Source organism: Dendropsophus ebraccatus, chromosome 9 (assembly GCF_027789765.1).
Source record: "Dendropsophus ebraccatus isolate aDenEbr1 chromosome 9, aDenEbr1.pat, whole genome shotgun sequence".
In the NCBI taxonomy this organism is placed as follows: Eukaryota; Metazoa; Chordata; class Amphibia; order Anura; family Hylidae; genus Dendropsophus; species Dendropsophus ebraccatus.
Genome location: NC_091462.1, coordinates 100,519,903 through 100,544,023, shown reverse-complemented (window position 1 = coordinate 100,544,023; position 24,121 = coordinate 100,519,903). Strand labels below are relative to the sequence as shown.

At 47.6% G+C, this 24,121-nt stretch overlaps 1 protein-coding gene across 3 annotated transcripts in view; it reads right to left on the bottom strand.

The window, feature by feature from the left end:
• Positions 1-23,857, bottom strand: part of MEIOB (meiosis specific with OB-fold) — a 72,377-nt gene extending 48,520 nt beyond the window's left edge. Inside the window, exons 1-2 of one of the 3 annotated variants that reach the window (XM_069984057.1) lie at positions 23,636-23,857; positions 5,467-5,667 (exon numbers count right to left, since the gene is read on the bottom strand). The gene's annotated coding sequence lies outside the window, so the exon portion shown is untranslated. Of the gene's footprint in view, positions 1-5,466; positions 5,668-22,068; positions 22,093-23,635 lie in introns of those variants that run through there. The other 2 variants (XM_069984058.1, XM_069984060.1) reach the window with 2 other exon arrangements.
• Positions 23,858-24,121: the final 264 nt, after the last annotated feature.

Genomic DNA, 24,121 nt, shown 5'->3' with positions numbered 1-24,121 from the left:
TCAGCTCGCTCCCTGACGGGAGGGGGGGGGGGGGGCGGCTGTGTGCCGGAGTCAGCTGCGGGAGCTCCGGTGGCGCTTGGCGCTGCTGTTCCTTTGGGGCAGCGGTGTCGTCGTCGGGATGCTAAGATGCCTTCGCCTCCCAAGAGAAAGACTGGACTTAAGCCTTTATTTTGTATTGGTGCTGCTGGACCAGATCGTGCGGAGGACTCTAGTACTGATGAGGCAGAGGGTACCAGCAGAAATAGGGCAGGGGCTGCCTCTAAACAGTCCAGGCAGGCTGTTCGGTCCTTTCTAAAGGGACCAGTGGCCTGTCCTGTGGAGGTGGCTCCGGTCCTGGTACCCAATGACGCTGATGGTACAAAATCTCTTTCTGTCCCAGAACACACCGGTCCACCCAGTGTGAATGGGGGAATTAATGTTGGGGGGAAGGCAGGAGTGAATGTGGGGAGGAATCTGTCTGGGGCTTTGGAGGGTGGTCGGGGCAGTGTGACATGTGGTATTGGTGTGGGTATGGATTATGTGGAGAAGGGTGGTGAAGGGGCACAGACTAGTGGTGGGAGCATAGGGCCTGGTCCAGTTGCACCCCCAGCGGCTGCAGCAGCGGTACGCAGCTATGCAAATGTTGCCGCTGGGGGAAGTGGGGTGCTTTACTCGTCCTCGGGCCCTGGGGATGGTGACTTGCATCGACGTGTCCTGCAGGCCTTGAAGAGAGGGGAGAGAACAATCAATGTAGAGGGTAGGGAGGTTGATCTGTCTTTCTTGATAGAAAGGCATGGCCTTGCAGCCTTCCGAGAGGAAAGGGGTAGGGAAACTGTGTGGTCTCTCCCAACAGCCGGGCCGGGCAGTGTCCGAAGAAATGTGGTCCGTCTGAGGTGGAGAGGCAGTGATACATGTCCCCCAAGATCTAAAGTTGTTGAGCTCCTGCTGAGGATGAGCTTCAAGGCAGCCGACATCTTTGCCTTGATACATCCCTTTGGTACCCCTGAATTCAATATCAGCTTTGTTCGGCCGGAGGGGCTTGAGCTTTTTTGGTCGAACTATGAGCTGGTAAAGGATGAGCCTGGCTGGCAAGACTTTGTCATTCAGGCAGTGTCTCGCCAAAATAACGTTACGAGAGTGACCGTTTTAACCCGTAACGAATCACTCTCTTGTATTGACATCATGACGTGGCTTGGCCGGTATGGAGAGGTGGTGGAAGTCCCAAAAAAGAACAGGGACGAATATGGCATCTGGTCAGGGGCTTGGACCTTTATGGTCAAACTTAGGTATTCAGGAAACACCGTTACCCATATACCATCTGCCACCTTCCTAGGAAGGGATCGAATCCAGGTCTTCTACCAGGGTCAGCCTAAGCTCTGTCACAGGTGCGGTGACCCCACACATTTCAGTGCTAGGTGTACGGTGATGAAGTGCTCATTGTGTGGGGAAATAGGCCATCTCGCTGCATCCTGTGTGGAGATTAGGTGTCACCTGTGTGGTGACTTAGGTCACCCATTCAGTCGCTGCCCTCGTTCCTTTGCCAATGCAGTTGTTACCCCGGTGGAGAAAGGTCGTCAGGAGGAATCTACTGGGGGGGCAGCTGGCGGAGGTGAAGGAGTAAAAGAGCCAAGGAAGAAAAGTAAGCAAAAGACGCCAGCCCAACTGAGGCGTCGGGTTAAGCACCAAAGGGAGAGGGAGATGGGGGAGTCTCAGGAGCCTTGCGCAACTGTGGTGACCTCTGATCTCATCCCTGAGGCCAATCTTACTGCTGAGGCTCTGAGGGACAGTGATCTGGATGAGGAAATTTGGAGGATTCGGAAAGAAGGTGCCATCTCTTCACTGTCCTCCCATGGTGAGAGCGCGGATGAGGATAGTGGGAGATGGGTGGAGCACAAGCGGGGTACTAAAAAGAATAAGAAAAGGGGAGATGTAAGATCTTCTCCCACCCCCCAGATGCCAAAGGAAGGTACAACCATCCTCCCTCTGATTGGTCTCTCAAACCGGTTCCAAACCCTCCAAGATATTTCCTCCTCAGAGGTGCAGGAGGCACAGGGTGAGGTTACGGTTTGTGTGATGACGGGGGGGCCTGCAGGGGACGTCAAATCCTCTCTCCCTGGGGAACGTATTTCCTTTGGGGGGACGATCTGCCCAGAGTCAGAGGACGAGGAAAATGTAAATAAAGGGGACATGGATACATCCGTTTCACTAAAGAGAGGTAAACCATCATCAGATGAGGAAGGTGGCGGGCAGGATGGAAAGGATAGTGGGAAAAAGAAAGCCGTCTAACTCAAGCACCCATGATGGCGGCACCCTCTCCGTTGACGCTGGCTTCCATTAATGTAGCCAGCATTAAGTCAGATACGGCTAGATTTGCGGCCTATGATTATTTTGCCCACGCTAATGCTGACATTTTCTTTTTGCAGGAGACCAGGCTAACAGACATGTCATCTATATTTAAAGCCAGAAGGGAATGGAGGAATGGGCCCTCCTACTGGTCTCTTGCGGCCGAGCCGTATAGCGGGGTGGCAGTACTTTTTGCCGCACCGGTAGAATGCCGACGGGTTATTGAGTTAGAAATGGGGAGGTGCCTGATTCTAGATGTCCTCATGAAGGGACAAGAACTTCGCCTTATTAACATCTATGGTCCACAGTCCAAGTGGGATCGGAAGTGTCTCGTTATGAGGATCAAGCCCTATCTTTTTACAAGTCGGCAGGTGGTCTTTGGAGGGGACTTCAATGCTGTCACGAGGCCCCAGGATAGGGGAGGTTCCAGAGACAAGCTGACTTATGATGGCGTCGCCCTGAATAGTATAGCTAGTGAGGCTCGCTTGGTGGATGTTCACATCCGGCATACACCAGGCCACGCGCGATTCACCTATCATAGGGGTAGTTGTAGGTCCAGGATAGACAGGTTTTATTTAAAGGAGGAAGCCGTCTCTTCAGCGGTGTCCGTTGTTGAGGTGGAGTTCTCCGACCACTGTTTAATTTTGTTTTCTCTGAATGTTACAGAGACCCCCCGGATGGGTAGAGGCTACTGGAAGCTCAATTCGTCTCTCTTGGAAGAAGCGGAAATAAGACAGTCCTTTGAGGATTTTCTTCAGAGCCAGGTACCATTGCTGGGCCTTTGTAGCAGTAAGTCAGAGTGGTGGGAGATGTTCAAAAAAAGGGTTGCGAGATTCTTCCGCCAGCTCTCGAGCCTCAGGAGTCTGGACAGGTATCGTCTGTACCAGGGCCTGAGGAAGAAACTTGAAAGTCTTGTCTCGACTGGAGGTAGTCGTGATGATATCTCCAGAGTGAAAGCCTTGCTAATGAGGTGCCAGTACGATAGACACGCATCTTTAGTTTTTGAGAGGGACTGCGGGAAGTACCGCTTGCCCGACCCTTACAGAATCTGCAAGATGTCAGTGAATAGTAAAATCGTCTCAGGACTGATTGATAGTACAGGATCCCTGAAAAGATCGCCGCTTAAGATCGCCGCTCAGAAGGTGGATCAGTGGAAGGGTTGGTCTTTGACCCTCAGGGAAAGGGTTAACCTGATCAAAACATTCCTGCTCCCTTTGCTGATATATCTGGGCAGTGTTTGCATTTTGCCAGAGCCGCTCTGGACTCGGGTCTACAGTGTGTTCTTCCAGCTGTTATGGGGCAATAGACTGAACCTAGTCAAGAGGGAGGTTACTTACCGTACGAGGAGACAAGGGGGGTTGTGTATGGTCAACCCCGTGGTGTTCCTGGTGAATACCTTTCTTAAGACCAACATTGCAAACCTCTGGAAAGAGAGGGCTCCTCCGTGGGTATTCTCCTGTAGGGGATGGTTTCGGCCTTTCTTGCAGGAATGGGAGACAGGAGGGCAAGTGAAGGATCTCCGCACACCACACGGGCATCTTCCAGCTCATGCAACCCTGGTTCTGAAGGTCATTCGTCGGTGGGGTTTGGGGATGTGGGAGATTAGGACTCTGTCAAGGAAATTCCTTGACAATAGGGTCCTGTCATCCTATTTCCAAAAACCGCTGGCGCTCAAGGATTGCCCAAGTCGGGATCTGGAGGTTGGTTTGGGCCTATTGAATTCCATCAGGATCCCCTTGAAGTTTTGGGACTTGGCTTGGCGCTGCTTCCATGGGAAACTGTATGTGAGGGACAATCTGAAGTGCAGGAGCTCTGAGGATCGGGGATGTCCCCGGGAGGAGTGTGGAGGCATGCTGGAAAGCATGGAGCATTTTCTGCTTCATTGTCCCTTTAATACAGAGGTTTACAACAGGGTGGGCGCTTCCATCAGGTGGCCCAGGTTGGCCCGCCTCTCCTATGCGGAATGGGCCTATGGAGCATTCAGAAACCTTGGTGGCTGGGACCGGAGCACTTTATTCTTAGTCAGCATAGTGGTCAGGTACCACACGTGGAGTGCATGGTGTTTAGTATCGACGCAGCTTAAAATCCTCCCTGTGGATGAGGTGGTTAGGGGCACACTCGGTGACCTGGTGACCTGGTGAAGGTGCGCTCTCTGGAGTACGAGAGGCTGGGGGCTGGTAGGGCCTCTTGTCTTTGGAGGGGCTTTGCCTTTAAGGTTCCTTAGCCTGCGTCTCCTGTCCTGGTGGTGGGCTGATGCTGGCACCTTAGTCTTTTGTTTTGTGCTGTAGAGATACTGGAGTATAGGGCTTGCAGTCGCTGATCTTGGGCTTTCGGGTTGTGTGTGGGGCTGAGAAGTCTCATTATTGTTGGGTTTAGCATGTTATATATTTTTTCAAAAGTTTGTGTATTGTGATTGTCTTTGTGATTATCTTTGTATGTTTGTATAAATTGTATATACTGTATATATTATATATGTTTTGTTTGCACCTGGGGTTGGGGTTTAGTGGTTGGGTGGTGGGTAAAAGGGGGGAGGGGGCTTCTGTGGGACTTTGTTGGGACTTTGTTGTAGGTTATTATTTTGCATTGTGTCTTGTTTAGTTTTAGTTTATTTGTGTAATGATGTCTTGTTTAGTTGGTGTTGGGTTGAGTAGAATTATGTCTGTGGTATTAGGTTGTGCACAATGCAACTGGGCCAGGGGGTTCACATTTAGTTATTTATATACGTGTATAGTATATAGTAGTGTATATAGGTGTGTTTATAGGTGTATAGTATATAGTAGTATATATAGGTTTGTATATAGTAGTGTATATAGTTTATTAATATGTTTAGCTAAATAGTTTATATTATGTGTATATGGGTGTATATATTGTATATGGGTATATGGGTTGTCTGTGTGGAGGAATGAGTGTGGGGATGGACCGGTGGTTTATGTTATGGTTTCATTTTTCTATTTATTGTTTTGTTCTGGTTAGATATGGTGTGTTATTTCTGTATTTATTTATTGTTATGTTTAAAATTTTAATAAAAGAAATACAGGATGTAACTCAGGATCAGTACAGAATAAGTAAGTAAAGTGTTTTAGAAGTTGCTGAACACTTTATATAGAACAATTCTATGTGTAAACTATAAAATAAAGTTCATACATGGGCTTGTCCTTGGTTTTGGTCAGATAACTGGCAGTGTTGTGTAGCTGCAGTTAGTGGGGTCTTAGTTTAGTGCTGTAACTATCTCCTCTGGGATGCTTGGCCTGTGTCGTCGCTGTAGCACAGAGGCATGGACACGTTCTAGTTTTTGGAACAGCCCCAGATAAATTAGTTCGATCCTTTATTTTTGGATGAGATCCCCTGAGAAAACATAAGAGAGAGAATGAAATGTCACAGTGAAGTTCCTTCTCTACAGCTGTAGCATTATCCACATAATTGATCTCAGATTTTCCGTTTGCCTCAGTTCAGTCTTAAATGAACCCAGAAAGTAAAGGGACATTAGTAGGTCCTTAGAACATGTATCGAATCCTTGTGGGGTAATACATAAGAATACATTATACAGCAGATATGCTATGAATGCAGGATGAAAATGGTGGCAGTATTATTTGGGCACCATATGGTGGGATTGTGGGAGCATACTATAGTGTTTTTTGGAATCAATATGGTACTAATGAGTGTCCATTGTAAGGCACTATTATGTAGACACCTTATACTGCTAATATATATTAGTTATATATCACTATTATCTAGACACTATATACTGCTAATATATATAAATTATATAGACCCTCTATGGCACTATTATGTGTTTTCTATGATGCACGTAGAAGATATATACTGCTAAAATGTATGAATTTTATGCCACCATTATGTAGACCCTGTATGGCACTATTATATGTTTTCTATATGGCACTATTATGTAGACATTAGATACTACTAAAATGTATGAAAATATGCCATCATTATGTAGACCCTGTATGGCACTATTGTATAGACCCTGCATGGCACTATTATATGTTTTATATGGCAATATTATGTAGAATCTGTACGGCATTTATATGTCTTCACTGTACATCTCTATTTTGTAGACATTTTATACTGTTCTGTGTTCGCTCTATGTCTCTAATAAGTTTGTATTGTTGTTATTTATTATGTATAGCACTTTGTATAGCACTGTTACTTATGCAGTGTATATATATGTCTTTTATGACACTGTTATGTGCTCACTATAGACTCTGAAAGTCTCTCCTACGAATCGGTGGTCTATGGTCCGTGGCAAGGGTCCTGGGCATGGATCAGGCCCAGTTGTAAACTTTAGCGGAAACTGGCCCAGTTGCCCCTAGCAACCAATCAGATTCCACCTCTCATTTTCCAAAGAGTCTGTGAGGAATGAAAGGTGGAATCTGATTGGATGCTAGGGGCAACTGAGCCAGTTTCTCTTTACACCATGTTTGATAAATCTTCCCCCAATTTTTTTTTTGTCTGCCTGTCTGCTCTTTCACCACCATCCCACCGGGACTAACAAGCTTAAATAGGGGTGACTGGGACTAACCTTCCATTGGTGGGTAAAGTGCTAAAAGGTGTCAGTGTCTGATAAGCGGTATTGTGCAAGGCACCCAAATCACTGATTGTCTAACAGAAAACACAGTAAAAATAGAATTAACCCCTTTGATACCTTCAGCTTTGCAGTAAGAGTGGAGGTGAGTGAGACACCAAGTGGTGAAAGTGCAAAACAGCAACATTCAGCCCGAAGTGTGACACCTGACAGAAGTACATTGCGACAAGTGGTATACAAAAATATTGGCACACCTGGACTGGGACACTATATATATGCATTATATAGCACTATTATACAGGCCACATACTGTATGTTTGCTGCTGTTACAAGTTCACAGTGGATGTCCATAATGTAGACACTGTATGGTGTTGCTCTACATTGCTTGCCTATGTAAAACTATTTGGGTTCCCAACCATTGGCTGTACTTTGTGGGAAAACCCAGAAGCAAGCTATCAGTTTCCCTGCAGTGCCACCTAGGGTGAGAAGGAGCATTACACAATTCAGAACATTACATAAAAATATTATGATAAGAAACACCGGAAATCTTTAATCCATCATGGGTTGGGCACATTGACGCACTTTTTTATGTGGTTACTATATCAGATCAGGAATTTCAGAAGGAGAATCACATGTTTCTGCTGGAAGAACAAGTGATATCAAAGATTTATTTTTTTAACTGTTCTTTTAGTATAAAGCAGATTTCTGGACCCGACTTATCATTGATTATGTCTGGGTACATGGGATAAGAACACAGTGGTCTACATAGATAGAAGTAATAGCTACTGAAGCGATGACCTGATTGTACCTTTGTTCCCACTTACTACTATTGCAGTCATGGTTTGTTTCATTGTTCACATAACATTTTCATCTGCAGTCTCTACAACACTATGGTTTTGGTACTAATTGTTGAGCAAATCATTCAAACCCAAGAGTGCTGCATTTAAATAGTGGTGGCTGCTGAAGTTGGATTCAGCCCTAGAGACCGGGAAAACATGGATACAGTCTATGGCAGTTATATGGCTGTCCAGGCATGATGGGAATTGTAGTTTTGCAACAGCTGAAAGGCCGAAGGTTACTCATCCCTATGGTAAAGACAGGGCTGATGTGAAAGCCACAAGCCACTAACTCTAGCCAGAGGCCAACAAAAAGTAAAATGATGCATAAGAGTCCTTGCACAGCTATCCCCTCTCTTGTCTTGACAATTCTCCTTGTTGAATCAGGCACAGGTTCTCTATAGGCGGTTGCACTTTTGTTGTAAACACAGTGATTGGCCAAGTGGACTGTCACTGTTGAAACAAGCTTACTGACAGTTAAAAGCAGCCAGGATTTTATGTAATTTTATGGCTATGCCATAAAACAGAGACAGAGGATTTGGATCAGAAAGACAGAGCTCCAGTCCTAGTAAAGGTATATTATCACAGTCCATAGTTACTCAGTAGGTCTAATATTTCTACTGACATATTCAGAATAAAATCCTATTACAATTCTTTTAAGAAGACTGGAAGCCTCTGGGTTTACTCAATGGGCCCCTCTCTGTGATTATGGAGCATGAGATTGTAATAAATGACCCTGTAATCCTCTGATGCACTTCTGGCTAGTATTAGTATTAATAAATGGGCTGTAGCTAGTACTACGGTGCTTAAAAGGTGCCAGGGGGATCATTTACTACCTGACCCCATCAATACGGTATTACTTATGCTTATAGGTCACTATTGATCGTCTAGCAGCCACTGTTCATCCAGTGTATCCTGCGTGCACATTACCTATAACATGCTCCCCTGTAATTGTACAATATCAATCTCAATGTGGCGTAAGGGATATGACTAAGGGAAAAAATCATTGATTTATATGTACTACAAGGCAAATGCATTGTAAGAAATGTAATTGTTGTCATTTCTTGTGTACAGGCCCCACATAGTGCACAGTCAAACCTTGTATATTATAGTTGTATATTATAATTGTTTCCCAGCAGGCCACCCTAAAGGGGTTATCTATGATTAGAATTATATATCGCTGCTTTCTACTAAAAACAGCGCTAGTCTTGTCCTTAGGTTGTGTGTGGTATTGCAGCTCATTTTAATTGGAGTGAAAACTGCTTAGTTGTAATACAGCACACAACCTGAGAACAGGCATGGTGCTGGTTTTGTAAGAAAGCAGCTGTGTATTTCTAATCTTGGATGACCCCTTTAAGAGGTTGATATAGTTGGATAAAAGTGTATCACACATCACTCACAGATGACATTCAGCATATATTTATCCTAAGATAATAAGAAATAAATTACTAAGAGGGCAGACTAGATGGGCCAGGCGGTCTTTTTCTGTCAACAATCTTCTGTGTTTCTATGTTTTATGTATTAAGCTTGGTACTGGTGCTGTATGTACTGAGCTTAGTTCTGGTGCTGTATTTATGTACTAAGCTGAAGTCTTGTGCTGTATTTATGTATTAAGCTTGGTTCTGGTGCTGTATTTATGTACTAAGCTTGGTTCTGGTGCTGTATTTATGTACTGAACTCAGTACTGGTGCTGTATTTATGTACTAAGCTTGGTTGTGGTGCTGTATTTATATACTAAGCTTGGTTGTGGTGCTGTATTTATGTACTGAGCCGAGCTCTGGTGCTGTATTTATGTACAAAGCTTGATTCTGGTGTATTTATGTATTAGGGTACAACCACACACGGCTTATACGCTGCGTATTTACTGCTGCGATACGCAGCAGATACGCAGCAGATTAGATCTAAATAACTGAACACAGTATCAAATCTGATGCGTATCTGCTGCGTATCTGCTGCGTATCTGCTGTGTGTGTTTGTACCCTTAGGCCCCGTTCCCACTGAGGAAAGGAAGCGGAATTCCGCGACGGAATTGTCCGCCGCGGAATGCCGTTAGCCTCCCGCTCATAATGGGAGTCTATGGGAGGCGCGCGCTCCTGCTCTGTACGCGCTGAAGAATGAACATGTTCATTCTTCAGCGCGGACAGGGCAGGAGCGCGCGCCTCCCATAGACTCCCATTATGAGCGGGAGGCTAACGGCATTCCGCGGCGGACAATTCCGTCGCGGAATTCCGCTACCTTTCCTCAGTGGGAACGGGGCCTTAAGCTTGGTTCTGGTGCTGCATTTATGTACTGAACTCAGCTCTGGTGCTGTATTTATGTTCTGAGCCGAGCTCTGGTGCTGTATTTATGTACAAAGCTTGGTTCTGGTGTATTTATGTATTAAGCTTGGTTCTGGTGCTGTATTTATGTACTTTGTATCTGTTTCTGTATTTATGGCCTGACCTTTGTTCTCCTGTTTATAGTTTAGAACTGAGCTTGGTTCTGTATCTATGTATGTGTTTAACTAAACATTTATATGTAGACTGTTAAAAATGGTAAAAGATTTTCCGTGGTGTGCTGTGAATGTTGCAGATCTCTTTCCACTCCTTGTAGTGCTTTGTCTAAATGAACAGGCTGGAAACATCATAATACTGGCAACAAATATCCTGGTGTATATTATGGTGTACCCATGGCAGGTCCTTTGACTTTAAAAGAATTATTGCAGTCTATCAGTGTATTTTGAATATAGTATTATGCAGTGTGCTACCCCATAGGTATATGATATACCAAGTTGGGAACCACCCTTACCTGTAAGACCAATAGCAGCAGTTTCTGCTCATTGACAATGGTCATTTTGCCCCACGTTGGTTATGACTACTATTAGTCGCCCTTCGTCGGTTCATAAGGGAAGTTATTTTTTATAACGTGCCCCTTCAAATAACCCCCTCCCCAATTCTCTTTTTCTTTTCTATTACACACTCCATTTAGCTGGACCTGTAAATTTACTTGTGAAACGCAGTAATGAGCGAGACCGCAGTTTCCGTCCGTTCCTCTGGGAACTGGGACATGGCTTAGCCAATATGTGTGTGACTGTATTCTCTTTTTTTTTTCTTTCCTTGAGTAATGAATTTGTTTTCTCCTATGTGAAATGCTGAGTTCTTGACCTTCGCCAGAAACACAAAAGAATGGACTGATTAAAACAGGCTGCACTTAATGTGGGAATGAAAGGAGCAGAGCTATGCATGGAACCTGCCGAAAACCAGACTCTCTTCATCTACTTTTATTTTTTAATATCCTGGGTAATTTTAGCTACTTCCTAACATACTGTAAAAATAGAACAAATGGGTGGTCGGCCGCTTGGAACAAACAGCATCTGCTCAGCTGCGTTACTGGTTCCAGACAGCGCTAAAGGGGAGAACATGAGCGTCTCCCCTCAGACTTCTCTTTGCATGAACCCCCCGGGTTATTTGTTTAGTGGTCATGCAATAAAAAGTCATGTTATGAGTTCTACAACTAGGGGGATACATTGTTGTGCAAGAGTTTGGATGTTTGCATGGTGATGTTCTTGTAAGAACTGGGGCGAGGGTCAAAACAGGCACAGATGGCACCAAAAGGGGATGTTTTACCTAAGCAATAATTTCTAACAGACTTGCCGCACACTGACTACAGGGCCCATCTCCTGCAGCAACATGGAAAATGTAGTGAGTCGGGGAGAGAAGCTTCCAGCTGAGCTCTTCTCATGGGAGTCTGAACATCCAGACCCTGAGCGATTAAAAAATTTGACATGGCTATGTGACATTTGTCAAAATGCAGTGATAACTGGGCCTGGCCTATGGCTTTGTCAAGGTCTAAAGACCAATAGAACATTTGTCAAAATGCAGTGATAACTGGGCCTGGCCTAGGGCCTTGTCAAGGTCTAAAGACCAATAGAACATTTGTCAAAATGCAGTGATAACTGGGCCTGGCCTAGGGCCTTGTCAAGGTCTAAAGACCAATAGAACATTTGTCAAAATGCAGTGATAACTGGGCCTGGCCTAGGGCCTTGTCAAGGTCTAAAGACCAATAGAACATTTGTCAAAATGCAGTGATAACTGGGCCTGGCCTAGGGCCTTGTCAAGGTCTAAAGACCAATAGAACATTTGTCAAAATGCAGTGATAACTGGGCCTGGCCTAGGGCCTTGTCAAGGTCTAAAGAATACAGATACAGACTTATTCTATGAGAGATACCTTACAGAAGATGCAGTGTCAAACCCACAGGTGGGGTAACTGTCCTCTAGGGAAAACCTTGTCTATGCCAGGATCCTTCTCCAGTTTTGTCAGGACAGTCTGCAGGAGTCAAGAGACTAATCAACAGTAAGACAAAGAGCTTAAGCTGAAGTATCTTAGTGATTATGCACGGCTACCTTGGGAGATCTTGAGAAGTCTGCTACACCCAGTTGTATAGGCCTATAACTGATAGGGCTACTCAACCTGGAACTCTGGAGATCTGATCGGGCACTGTGACAAGTGAACCATCTAACCATTAGTCCACCTGCTGGTTAACCCCTCAGCACCCTGGGCCATGGGCAGTGGCAGTCAAACTAGGTCTGTGATGTCCATAGGAAGACGACAATATTACAAATGGTGCATGGTAAATGGGGGCCCAGTTATAAATTCTGCACTGGGGGCCAAGAGGCTTCAGGTTAGGTCTCTGCATTACACATGGAGGCTTGTGGTCTTGTGGTCTTTCCTTGCAGGTAATGGACATTCGCTCTCCACTTATTACTAAATCAAACTGAAATGAGTAAAAAAAAATAAATTATAAGAATTGGAGGAGACCCCCTCCAGTGCTGAGGGGTCAAGAGAGCGACTTCTGATCTGCAGTAACCCGGCAGAAAGCCTGGGTGGTTTCCAGCAGGGTAGGAGGCCGTCTGCATGCGTCTCCCCTGGGTGCACAGCCGCTTCCAGCTCTGGATTCTGTTGCCCGTATCAAAGTTTGACAGGGTCAAATGTCCAGAAATGCAGAGACTGGTAATGGGTTGTGAGGCTGATGCGGCTGGATGACCCCGCAGGAAAGTGCGACTGTAATTGGCAGCTTGGAGGAATGCAGTGCACTCACCTCCATAGTACTGGGGCCAATGGGGGTGTGATAGAATATCTGTATATAGCTCACATTGTGATGTCAGACACTAAAGAATATACAAAGATGAGCTGTGCTGTATAGGTGATGCTTGTCCCCTCCTGCAGAGCCGCAGCACTTCTGTTACGGCTCCAGTGTCAACTCCTGATTGACTGACATATAGTTTAGTTTTTTAAGCATGTTTTTTTCAGAAGCTGCACTGTTCCAGCTAGTACAAAACATCATAGCACACACCTCAGCTGCTGCAGAACATCATAGCACACACCTCAGCTGCTGCAGATCATAGCACACACCTCAGCTGCTGCAGATCATAGCACACACCTCAGCTGCTGCAGAACATCATAGCACACACCTCAGCTGCACCAGAACATCATTATACACACCTCAGCTCCTGTAGAACATCATAATAAACACCTCAGCTGCTGCAGAACATCATAGCACACACCTCAGCTGCTGCAGAACATCATAGCACACACCTCAGCTGCTGCAGAACATCATAGCTCACAACTCAGCTGCTGTAGAACATCATAGCACACACCTCAGCTTCTGCAGAACATCATAGCACACACCTCAGCTGCTGCAGATGATAGCACACACCTCAGCTGCTGCAGATCATAGCACACACCTCAGCTGCTGCAGAACATCATAGCACACACCTCAGCTGCTGCAGAACATCATAGTACACACCTCAGCTGCTGTAGAACATCATAGCTCACACCTCAGCTTCTGCAGAACATCATAGCACACACCTCAGCTGCTGCAGATGATAGCACACACCTCAGCTGCTGCAGATCATAGCACACACCTCAGCTGCTGCAGAACATCATAGCACACACCTCAGCTGCTGCAGAACATCATAGTACACACCTCAGCTGCTGCAGAACATCATAGCTCACACCTCAGCTGCTGCAGAACATCATAGCACATACCTCAGTAGCACCAGAACATCATTATACACACCTCAGCTCCTGAAGAACATCATAATACACAGCTTAGCTGCTGCAGAACATGATATTACACATCTCAGCTTCTGCAGAACATCATAATACACCCCAGCTGCCACAGAACATAATACACATCTCAGCTGCTGCAGAACATTATTATACACGCCTCAGCAGCTGAGATGTAAAAAATAAAGTTCTGCAGCAGCTAAGGTATATTATGTTGGTCTGCAGCAGCTGAGGTGTATTATAAGGTTCTTCAACAGCTGAGCCGTATTATGATGTTCTGCAGTAACTGAGGTGTATTATAAGGTTCTTCAGCAGCTGAGGTGTACATTAGGAGGTTCTGCAACAGCTGAGGTGTTTATTATGATGTTCTGCAGTAGCTGAGGTGTGTATTATGATCTGCAGCAGCTGAGGTGTGTTATAATGTTCTGCAGCAGCTGAGGTATGTATTATGATGTTCAGCAGCAGCTGAGTTGTGTATTATGATGTTCTGCTGCAGCTGAGGTGTATTATGATTGTCTGCAGTAGCGGAGGTGTGTATTATGATTGTCTGCAGTAGTGGAGGTGTGTATTATGATGTTCTGCAGCAGCTGAGTTGTTTATTATAATGTTCTGCAGCAGCTGAGGTGTGTATTATGATGTTCTGCAGCAGCTGAGGTATACATTATGCAGTTCTGCATCAGCTGACATGTAATAATAGCAATAAAATGTTATTATTAACAGAGCAGTTTCCCCTTGTAATTGATACGATAGCTGCTGCAGCGATTACCGTATTCTTTAGAGCAGCAGCACCCAGTCTCCCACATTGCATCAATTACTGCAGAGCTGTGAGAGCGCCATTCTCGCTGCCAGGCTAATGAAGTGGGCATTTACCCCGGACAATACAATAAGTGGCTTCTCACTGCCCTCATGAATAGAAATACTTGACCGTCCTGAATTAAGGGCAGCAATTAGTTTTGTTTCTTGTATTTTTTTTGTAGGTGAAGGGCTTGTGTAACCCTTGAAAAGTCTTAATCCCCACTGCCATACATCCCCCCGGTCCTGGCTGAAGCCTATTGAGACCCATTGATGACACAGCAATGGGGGCCTTTCACTTAGCGTGGAGCCGTTTCACATGGCATAGTCTACATAGAATTGTGTTGCTATAGAAAGTTTCCCTGTTAGAATACTAGTGTAGCTTTCATTCACGAGCTGCTTGGGACCTTGGCCCGGCGCTTTTACATATGAATGAAGCCGTCTCTGAATGTGGCCACTCAGCTGATAAATAGGATCTGTTCTCCATTTCCACAGTGATACGGGCACTTGGGAAAGTCTGGAAAAAAAAAAACGTCAGCGGGGGTGAGAATATTACAGTCGGATGTCTTACCAGGAGACAAAGGAAAGAGCAAGAGAGCGCAGTCCGTTACTTGGCCGAGAACAACAAACCCCTGTGAGCCCCTGACAGCGCAAATCACAGGGTCATACCCAGGGCCGGACTGGGAATAAAACTCAGCCCTGGCATCGGAGAGCACTGAGGCCCACTTGCTGTCTGGTTTATGGTAAAAATGTTAAATTTTTTTTTGTGTGTGTTTTACACTATTTTAAAAGGGGTGTTTCTGGCAAAATAGACTGATGAACTATCCACAAAATGGGTTGCCAGTCACTGATCAGCTCCTGTTAACGCAAATGGGAGCTGAGCTGTGGTTACTATTAGAGATGAGAGCGATTGCTTGGAGTTTGAATGTGCTAGGGAGTCTGTTCCGTGATGGCCGGGCTCTAAAAAGATCATCCGGGCCGGTACTGCAGTACCGGCCAGATGATCTTTGCAGCTGAAGAGTCCTGATGTGGGCGCATCCGTGCGCGCCCACATCAGAACTCCCCACAGCACACCATGGTGAGCCCCTCGCTCCATAGTGTGCACTGACACAGTGTTCAATGAATAGCGGCCGCAGAAAACTGACATATCAGTTGTTTCCGGCGAGCAGGGCCGGACTGGGACTTAAAATCAGCCCTGGAACTTAAACCTCAGCAGCCCACATGCCATATCCTCCCTGATATATTAGAGATAGCGTTGTACTATACATGCTGTAGCAAATTCTGCTCACTGCTCACTACTTCCTTAAATATTGAACCCTACCATCAACACATAAAAAAATGGGAGAGAGGGGTTACAGCTATGGAGAGATTACCTCCACAGTCCTGTCCCCTGATGTGAGCCCCAGCCGGAAGTGGATCTGCTATGATTTGGAAGGTGAGGGAGACTTCCTGGGTCAGAGTACAGTGCTGTAGACCCCGCTATGTAGGCCATGCCCCCCCCACTCCCCCTCCCACCCAGTACAAGGAGCTCTTGAACCAAAACGCTCTTAAACCAAGTTACTCTTAAACCAAGGTACCACTGTATAGTTATAGATTAGTAACACAGGTCTGCAGTTTATCAGGAGAAATGTCTCTTTCCCTATGGGCTGTAATATAGCAGGTACAAGCTCCCAGCCACCTTGCACTGATGGTACAGGAGCTTCTGTCTTTGGGCATTGATAATATTATGGGGGTTACCCGGCCTCGCCTCCTCATTAGCAGTAAGTGTCATTTATCATTATAACCTGTTGGAGGCGCTCCGCAGAGGCGGATCCTGTTTTCCTTTTTCTAGGACATCACTGAGATCTGGGCTAGAAATGAACGTCCCTATTATTTGCGCTGATATAAAACTACAGATTTGTGGCTATTAGAACCAGAAGGAAAATGCAGGAAAAAAGGTCTTTTCTTTTATTTGTTTCTATCCCAAATAAAACTGCCATGTTCCTTATTTCCTTGATCTTTTCTTCTTATAATTTCCATAGACGGCACTCACAGACTGATGTATTGTTAACTTTCCTCTATGTGTATTCTTTCCAGTCTGACACAGTGCTCTCTGCTGCCACCTCTGTCCATGTCAGGAACTGTCCAGAGCAGAAGAGGTTTTCTATGGGGATTTGCTACTGCTCTGACAGGTCCTGACATGGACAGAGGTGGCAGCAGAGAGCACTGTGTCAGACTGGACAGAATACACTACTTTCTGCAGGGCATACAGCAGCTGATAAGTACTGAAAAAATTCTTGAGATTTTTAAATTGAAGTAATTTACAAATCTGTATAACTTTCTGATACCAGATTATTTAAAAACATTTTTCTCCAGAGTCCCCCTTTAATATGTACATCCAGGAAGCAGCAAACGTGCAATAAAGTATAGTGCAATAAGTGCAATTTTTAAATTACCTATCTGAGCTCCGGCCATGTTCTCTGTGTCGCCTCCTGGTGTCACACACAGGAGGCACAGAGAGACGGAGCGCACACACAGGAGGCACAGAGAGACGGAGCGCACACACAGGAGGCACAGAGAGACGGAGCGCACACACAGGAGGCATAGAGAGACGGAGTGCACACACAGGAGGCATAGAGAGTCGGAGCGCACACACAGGAGGCATAGAGAGTCGGAGCGCACACACAGGAGGCATAGAGAGACAGAGCGCACACACAGGAGGCACAGAGAGACTGAGCGCACACACAGGAGGCACAGAGAGGGAGCACACACAGGAGGCACAGAGAGACGGAGCGCACACACAGGAGGCATAGAGAGACGGAGCGCACACACAGGAGGCATAGAGAGACAGAGCGCACACACAGGAGGCACAGAGAGACAGAGCGCACACACAGGAGGCACAGAGAGACGGAGCGCACACACAGGAGGCACAGAGAGACGGAGCGCACACACAGGAGGCATAGAGAGACAGAGCGCACACACAGGAGGCACAGAGAGACGGAGCGCACACACAGGAGGCACAGAGAGACGGAGCGCACACACAGGAGGCACAGAGAGTCGGAGCGCACACACAGGAGGCATAGAGAGACGGAGCGCACACACAGGAGGCACAGAGAGACGGAGCGCACACACAGGAGGCACAGAGAGACGGAGCGCACACACAGGAGGCACAGAGGGAAGGAGCGCACACACAGGAGGCATAGAGAGACGGAGCGCACACACAGGAGGCACAGAGAGACGAAGCGCACACACAGGAGGCACAGAGAGACGGAGCACACACACAGGAGGCACAGAGGGACGTAGCGCACACACAGGAGGTATAGAGAGACGGAGCGCACACACAGGAGGCACAGAGAGACGGAGCGCACACACAGGAGGCACAGAGAGACGGAGCGCACACACAGGAGGCACAGAGAGACGGAGCGCACACACAAGAGGCATAGAGTGACAAAGCGCACACACAGGAGGCACAGAGAGACGGAGCGCGCACACAGGAGGCACAGAGGGATGGAGCGCACACACAGGAGGCATAGAGAGACGGAGCGCACACACAGGAGGCATAGAGTGACAGAGCGCACACACAGGAGGCACAGAGAGACGGAGCGCACACACAGGAGGCACAGAGGGATGGAGCGCACACACAGGAGGCATAGAGAGACGGAGCGCACACACAGGAGGCACAGAGTGACAGAGCGCACACACAGGAGGCACAGAGAGACGGAGCGCACACACAGGAGGCATAGAGAGACGGAGCGCACACACAGGAGGCACAGAGGGAAGGAGCGCACACACAGGAGGCATAGAGAGACGGAGCGCACACACAGGAGGCACAGAGAGACGAAGCGCGCACACAGGAGGCACAGAGAGACGGAGCACACACACAGGAGGCACAGAGGGACGGAGCGCACACACAGGAGGCATAGAGAGACGGAGCGCACACACAGGAGGCACAGAGAGATGGAGCGCACACACAGGAGGCACAGAGAGACGGAGCGCACACACAGGAGGCACAGAGAGACGGAGCGCACACACAAGAGGCATAGAGTGACAAAGCGCACACACAGGAGGCACAGAGAGACGGAGCGCACACACAGGAGGCACAGAGGGATGGAGCGCACACACAGGAGGCATAGAGTGACAGAGCGCACACACAGGAGGCACAGAGGGATGGAGCGCACACACAGGAGGCATAGAGAGACGGAGCGCACACACAGGAGGCATAGAGTGACAGAGCGCACACACAGGAGGCACAGAGAGATGGAGCGCACACACAGGAGGCACAGAGAGACGGAGCGCACACACAGGAGGCACAGAGAGACAGAGAGCACACACAGGAGGCATAGATGACCCGAGAGGAAACCGGAGGGGGGACACTGCCTGGACTACAAATGAGAAGCTATGTGTACTGCCCCCAAACCTTAGACAGTGGCTGTGTGGCCTGCCGGGAGAGGAGGGGGCTGATCTTATAGGGGAGGTCACAGGGTCACAGCAGCACAGAGGTTGTCAGGAGAGGAGGGTGCTGAATTTATAGGGGGAGGTCACAGGGTCCCAGCAGCACAGAGGATGTCAGGAGGGGAGGGTGCTGATCTTATAGGAGATCACAGCAGCACAGAGGATGTCAGGAGAGGAGGGTGCTGATCTTATAGGAGAGGACACAGCAGCACAGAGGATGTCAGGAGAGGAGGGTGCTGATCTTATAGGGGAGGTCACAACAGCACAGAGGATGTGACGAGTGGAGGGTGCAGATCGTATAGGGAAGGTCACAGGGTCCCAGCAGCACAGAGGATGTCAGGAGAAGAGGTTGCTGATCTTATAGGAGAGGTCACAGCAGCACAGAGGATGTCAGGAGAGGAGGGTGCTGATCTTATAAAGGGGTCACAGCAGCACAGAGGATGTAAGAAGAGGAGTGTGCTGATCTTATAGGGGAGGTCACAGCAGCACAGAGGTTGTCAGGAGTGGAGAGTGCTGATCGTATAGGGAAGGTCACAGGGTCCCAGCAGCACAGAGGATGTCAGGAGAAGAGAGTGCTGATCTTATAGGAGAGGTCCCAGCAGCACAGAGGATGTCAGGAGAGGAGGGTGCTGATCTTATAGGGGGGTTATAGCACCACAGAGGATGTCAGGGGGAAGGTGCTGATCTTATATCAGAGGTCACAGCAGCACAGAGGTGTCAGGAGAGAAGTGTTCTGATTTTATAGGGGAGGTCACAGCAGCAAAGAGGATGTCAGGAGAGGAGGGTGCTGTCATTGCGTGCAGCTGCAGCCATGTCAACATGCACAGTGTGGGGCTGTCAGGACTACAAGTCTCAAGAACCCTGCTGCTGAGAGTTGTTGTTATATTGGAAGGCTGCTGCTGCAACACTGCAGCTCCCAGCATACCTCATTGTGCACTACAACTCCCAGCACACCTACTTGTGCACAACAACTATCATAGCCGCAGTCTGGGCGCCCTCCCTCCAGACTGCAGCTATGATAGTTGTTGTGCACAAGATGGTATATTTGTATTTTTTTTGAGGTATCGAACTGGTATCCCAGTATCGAAATAAAAAAGCTGGTATAATGACATCACTAGCAGAGCCTAGGCCTGTAATGCCTCTCTGTGCTTGCTCCCACCTCTCTGCATGTCAGTAATGGTCCAGGGCTGGATTGTGTCCTCCTTTACCGGGAGAATATTGCGCTTGTGCCACTGCTAGCAGGGTGGTTCAGCCACACTGGGAGCCCAGGTTGGGCACAAGTTACATTTACGTTTCTTGCAGGACATACAGCAGCTGATAAGTACTGGACTTTTTTAATACAAAAATAGGTTACAAAAAAGTTTAACTTATTGACACCAGGTGATTTAAAAACTATTTTTTAAAGATGTGAAGCAAGGACTAAACATATTATAAATGCCATTTTTCCTATTGCCCTGGGGTCCTCAGGGTTTTCAGGGTTGCATACGCCTTGTAATGTATACTCAACCAGGGTGGATATACAGGACGCCAAGATCAAGGAAATCTGTCTGGTCCGTAGCAGGTAGAGAGCTGCATACACAAGCATGTGGACAGGTTGTACAACCGCTAGTCACAGGGCCGGCGTCAGCAGCCGGCTTACCTGGGCAAGTGACGGGCCCTGTTAGCAGCTAGCAGAACGTGATGGCAGGTGTATTTTGGCAACAGCTTAACAGTCGCTTGTTAGGAAACAGTCACTTGTGGGACAGTTTCTTTAGTGCAGCGCTCTCTAACATGTGACTTTCCAGTTGCTGCAAAACTACAACCCCCAATATGGACTGCTGGCAAGGTATAATGGCCGTTATAGTTTGGCAACAGCTGAAAGGTCACTGACTGGGAAAGAAAGATTTAGGAAAACTGTTTATTTAATCCAGTGTTCTCCAACAAGTGACTCACTCTCCAGTTGCTGCAAAACTACAACTTCCATCATGCACTACTTGCAGGACATGATGGGAGTTGTATTTTGATAACAGCTGAAGAGCCAGTGGTTGGGAAGCAATGATTTAGGGGGACAGTGGCCCAATTTAGGGGTGCAGTGACGGGGGCATTGTCATAGTTCATAAGTGCAAAGTTATTTTGCACCAAGAGAGGGGCTAACTATAGACTGAAGGACAAGGTGCAGCTCACCTACAGATGGGGGGCACAAAGAGGGTCCTGTTACTGTTTGGGAGCTCTATGCCACCATGTATTGGGCTGTAAAAATCTGCAACATATCCTCCATGTCTGAACTCACCCTACATCATTCATAAAAGCCTATTTCACATCTGACATTGTATAGTGGGTTACATGGCTAAGGTTAGGTTCCCAATGCGTTTTATCCTATACGTTTAACGTATACATTTTATGGAAAAAACGGATGCAACTACAGATGCCATTGTGTGCCATCCGGTTGGATCCGGTTGGAACCGGTTGGATCCGGTTTTTCCATTGACTTGTAAACAACAACAACAACAACTTGAAACAACAACCTGACAACGTGCCTGGGCATGCTCATGACATCACTACGACAAGCAGTGACATCACGTAAGTGACATAATTGGTGATGTCATGCAAGGGCCCTATAAAAGAAGGTGCCGAGCCCCAGAATCTCTGTTCTTAGGGACTCACTAGCGATTATACTGTTGGTACTACCTTGCTTTCTGCCTGTGTATACTGACAGTCATTTCTAGTGTTTTCGATTTTCGTCATTCCATGGAGAGAGAGGAGAGGATTGACAGGGAGCTTGCCATTTTTGGCAACCTCCTGTGCTATTTGGTTCCAATCCTGGTCGGCTGTCTTTCCACCAGACAACCACTCAGCATGATTGAACCCTTCATCAACCCGCTGAGCTGGGGCAATTCCATCAGCGACCCGCTCAGCTGGGACAATATCACCTCGGGCCTGCAGTGGCCAAACAGCACCATCACAGACCAGACCAGCTGTAAGATTACCCCGAACCTGCAGAGGCCCAATTACACCACCAGAAACCTGCAGCGTCCAAACACCACCATTGGAGACCTGCCCGACTGTGACCTGATGTCCATCACCAGTCATGTCCAGAGCGCAGCAACCGCCTTTACTGACCTGCTTAGCTGGCTAACTGCTGTTAGTGATGTGCTCAGCTGGACATCCACTACCAGTCGCCTGCTGAGCTGGACTTTCAGTAATAGCGCCCTGCTGACCTGGATCACAGCTGCTGTAGAGAGAGAGAGTGTGATCACCACCACCTGTGATTACATCAACTGGATCTGCAGCACCAGAGACCTGATCGCCTGGACCACCACCCTCACCCGCAGCAGCTTCCTGGAGATCTGGATGACCACAGCCACCTGGATTACCAACACTACCACCGGTGAGCTGATAACGTTTATTTCCACAGTCACCACCAGCGATCTGCAGGCTGCACTGAGCAGCATAAGTGAGAAGCTGGTGTGGATTGCCACAACCCTCCAGCTTCTCACTTGGCTGACCAGTCGCTGCAACAGATGTGCTTGGCTGCTAACTGCGAGTGAGGCGTTGTCCTGGATGAACACCACCAGCAGGATGCTGGTCGGCGCCCTACAGGGCATCAGACTTATCGTGCGATGTCTCTCCAGTACCGAGGAGCTGAGGAAATGCCTGGCCATCATATCCGAAGAAGTGCTTAGCGGCTTCCCCGCTGCCACCACCACAGCACGCTCCGAGGGACATCCCTACCGCCGACAGCGAATGATTTGAAATGATGGGACAACATCACCAGGGGCCTGCAGTTCCATCAGAGAGCAGCCCAGCTGGAAGATTACCACCAACCTGCAGAGGCCCAATTCCACCACCACCAATCTGCAGCGTAGCAACTCCAGCACCATCAAAATGCAGAGTCCAAACAACATCATTGGAGACCTGCCCAACTGGAATATGACCACCCGTGACCTCATTTCCATCACCAGCCATCTCCAAAGTGCAGCAACCGCCTTCAGTGACCTGCTTAGCTGGATATCCACCACCAGCCGCCTGCTGAGCTGAACTAATAGTGACCTGCTGACCTGGATCACAGCTGCTGTAGAGCCAGTGAGTGTGATCACCACCGCCTGTGATTTCATCACCTGGATCTGCAGCACAAGAGATCTGATCATCTGGACCACCACCCTCACCAGCTTCCTGGAGATCTGGATGACCACAGCCACCTGGATCACCACTACTACTGCCGGTGAGCGGATCACGTGGATTTCCAGCACCAGCGATCTGCAAGCAATCACAGCGAGTGGGACATTGTCCTGGACTATAACCACCAGCAGGATGCTGATCGGCTTCCTACAGAGCATCAGACTGATCCTGCGATGCTTCACCAGTACCGAGGAGCTGAGGAAATGCCTGGCCGTCATCTCCAAGAAAGTGCTCAGCGGCTTCCCCGCCGCCACCACCACAGCACGCTCCGAGGGACATCCCTACAGCCGACAGCGAATGATTTAATAACTTTAATAAAAGTTTTTCTTGTTGCCAAAAATGTCTACTATTCTATGTCACTATACATTGTAGTAAGGTGTGCAAGGGTGTAAGTGTGTAATAATGATAACGTGGGACACTAAAAACACCATACACCCATACACCACCTCTCTTACACTGTACCTGTCAGCTCTGCCCCCCCCAAAGATGGCCGCTCTGCCGTACTCACCGTTATTGTGTGAGGTGAGGAGGAAAGGGGAACTACAACCATGGTGGACGGCACACAGGAGCGCCCCCTGCTGGTCACTCTCCTTCTCCAGCTCTTCCCTCTGCCACTGGCTGTAGGAGTATACGCTGCCCAGACAAAAAAACACCCGGTGGGGTCTCAGTGGATTTATCCTTGTTTCCAGATAGTAACCAATCACAGCTCAGCTTTCACATATTATTTGCCCTGGTAAAGTGAAAGGGGAGCTGTGATTGGTTGCTATGGGCTATTAAGGGAAATGTATTGTGCTGTTTTATAGCAAGAGACCCATAGCAACCAATCACAGCTCAGCTTTCATTTCTCACATTGCTCTGGGAACATGAAAGCTGAGCTGTGATTGGTTGCTATGGGCAACAAAGAGACTCTTACCATTAGAAAGCTTAAAGTGACACTGTCACCCCCAATAATCATTTTTCAATCTTTACAGGTGTGTGTAACCCGCCTATATCT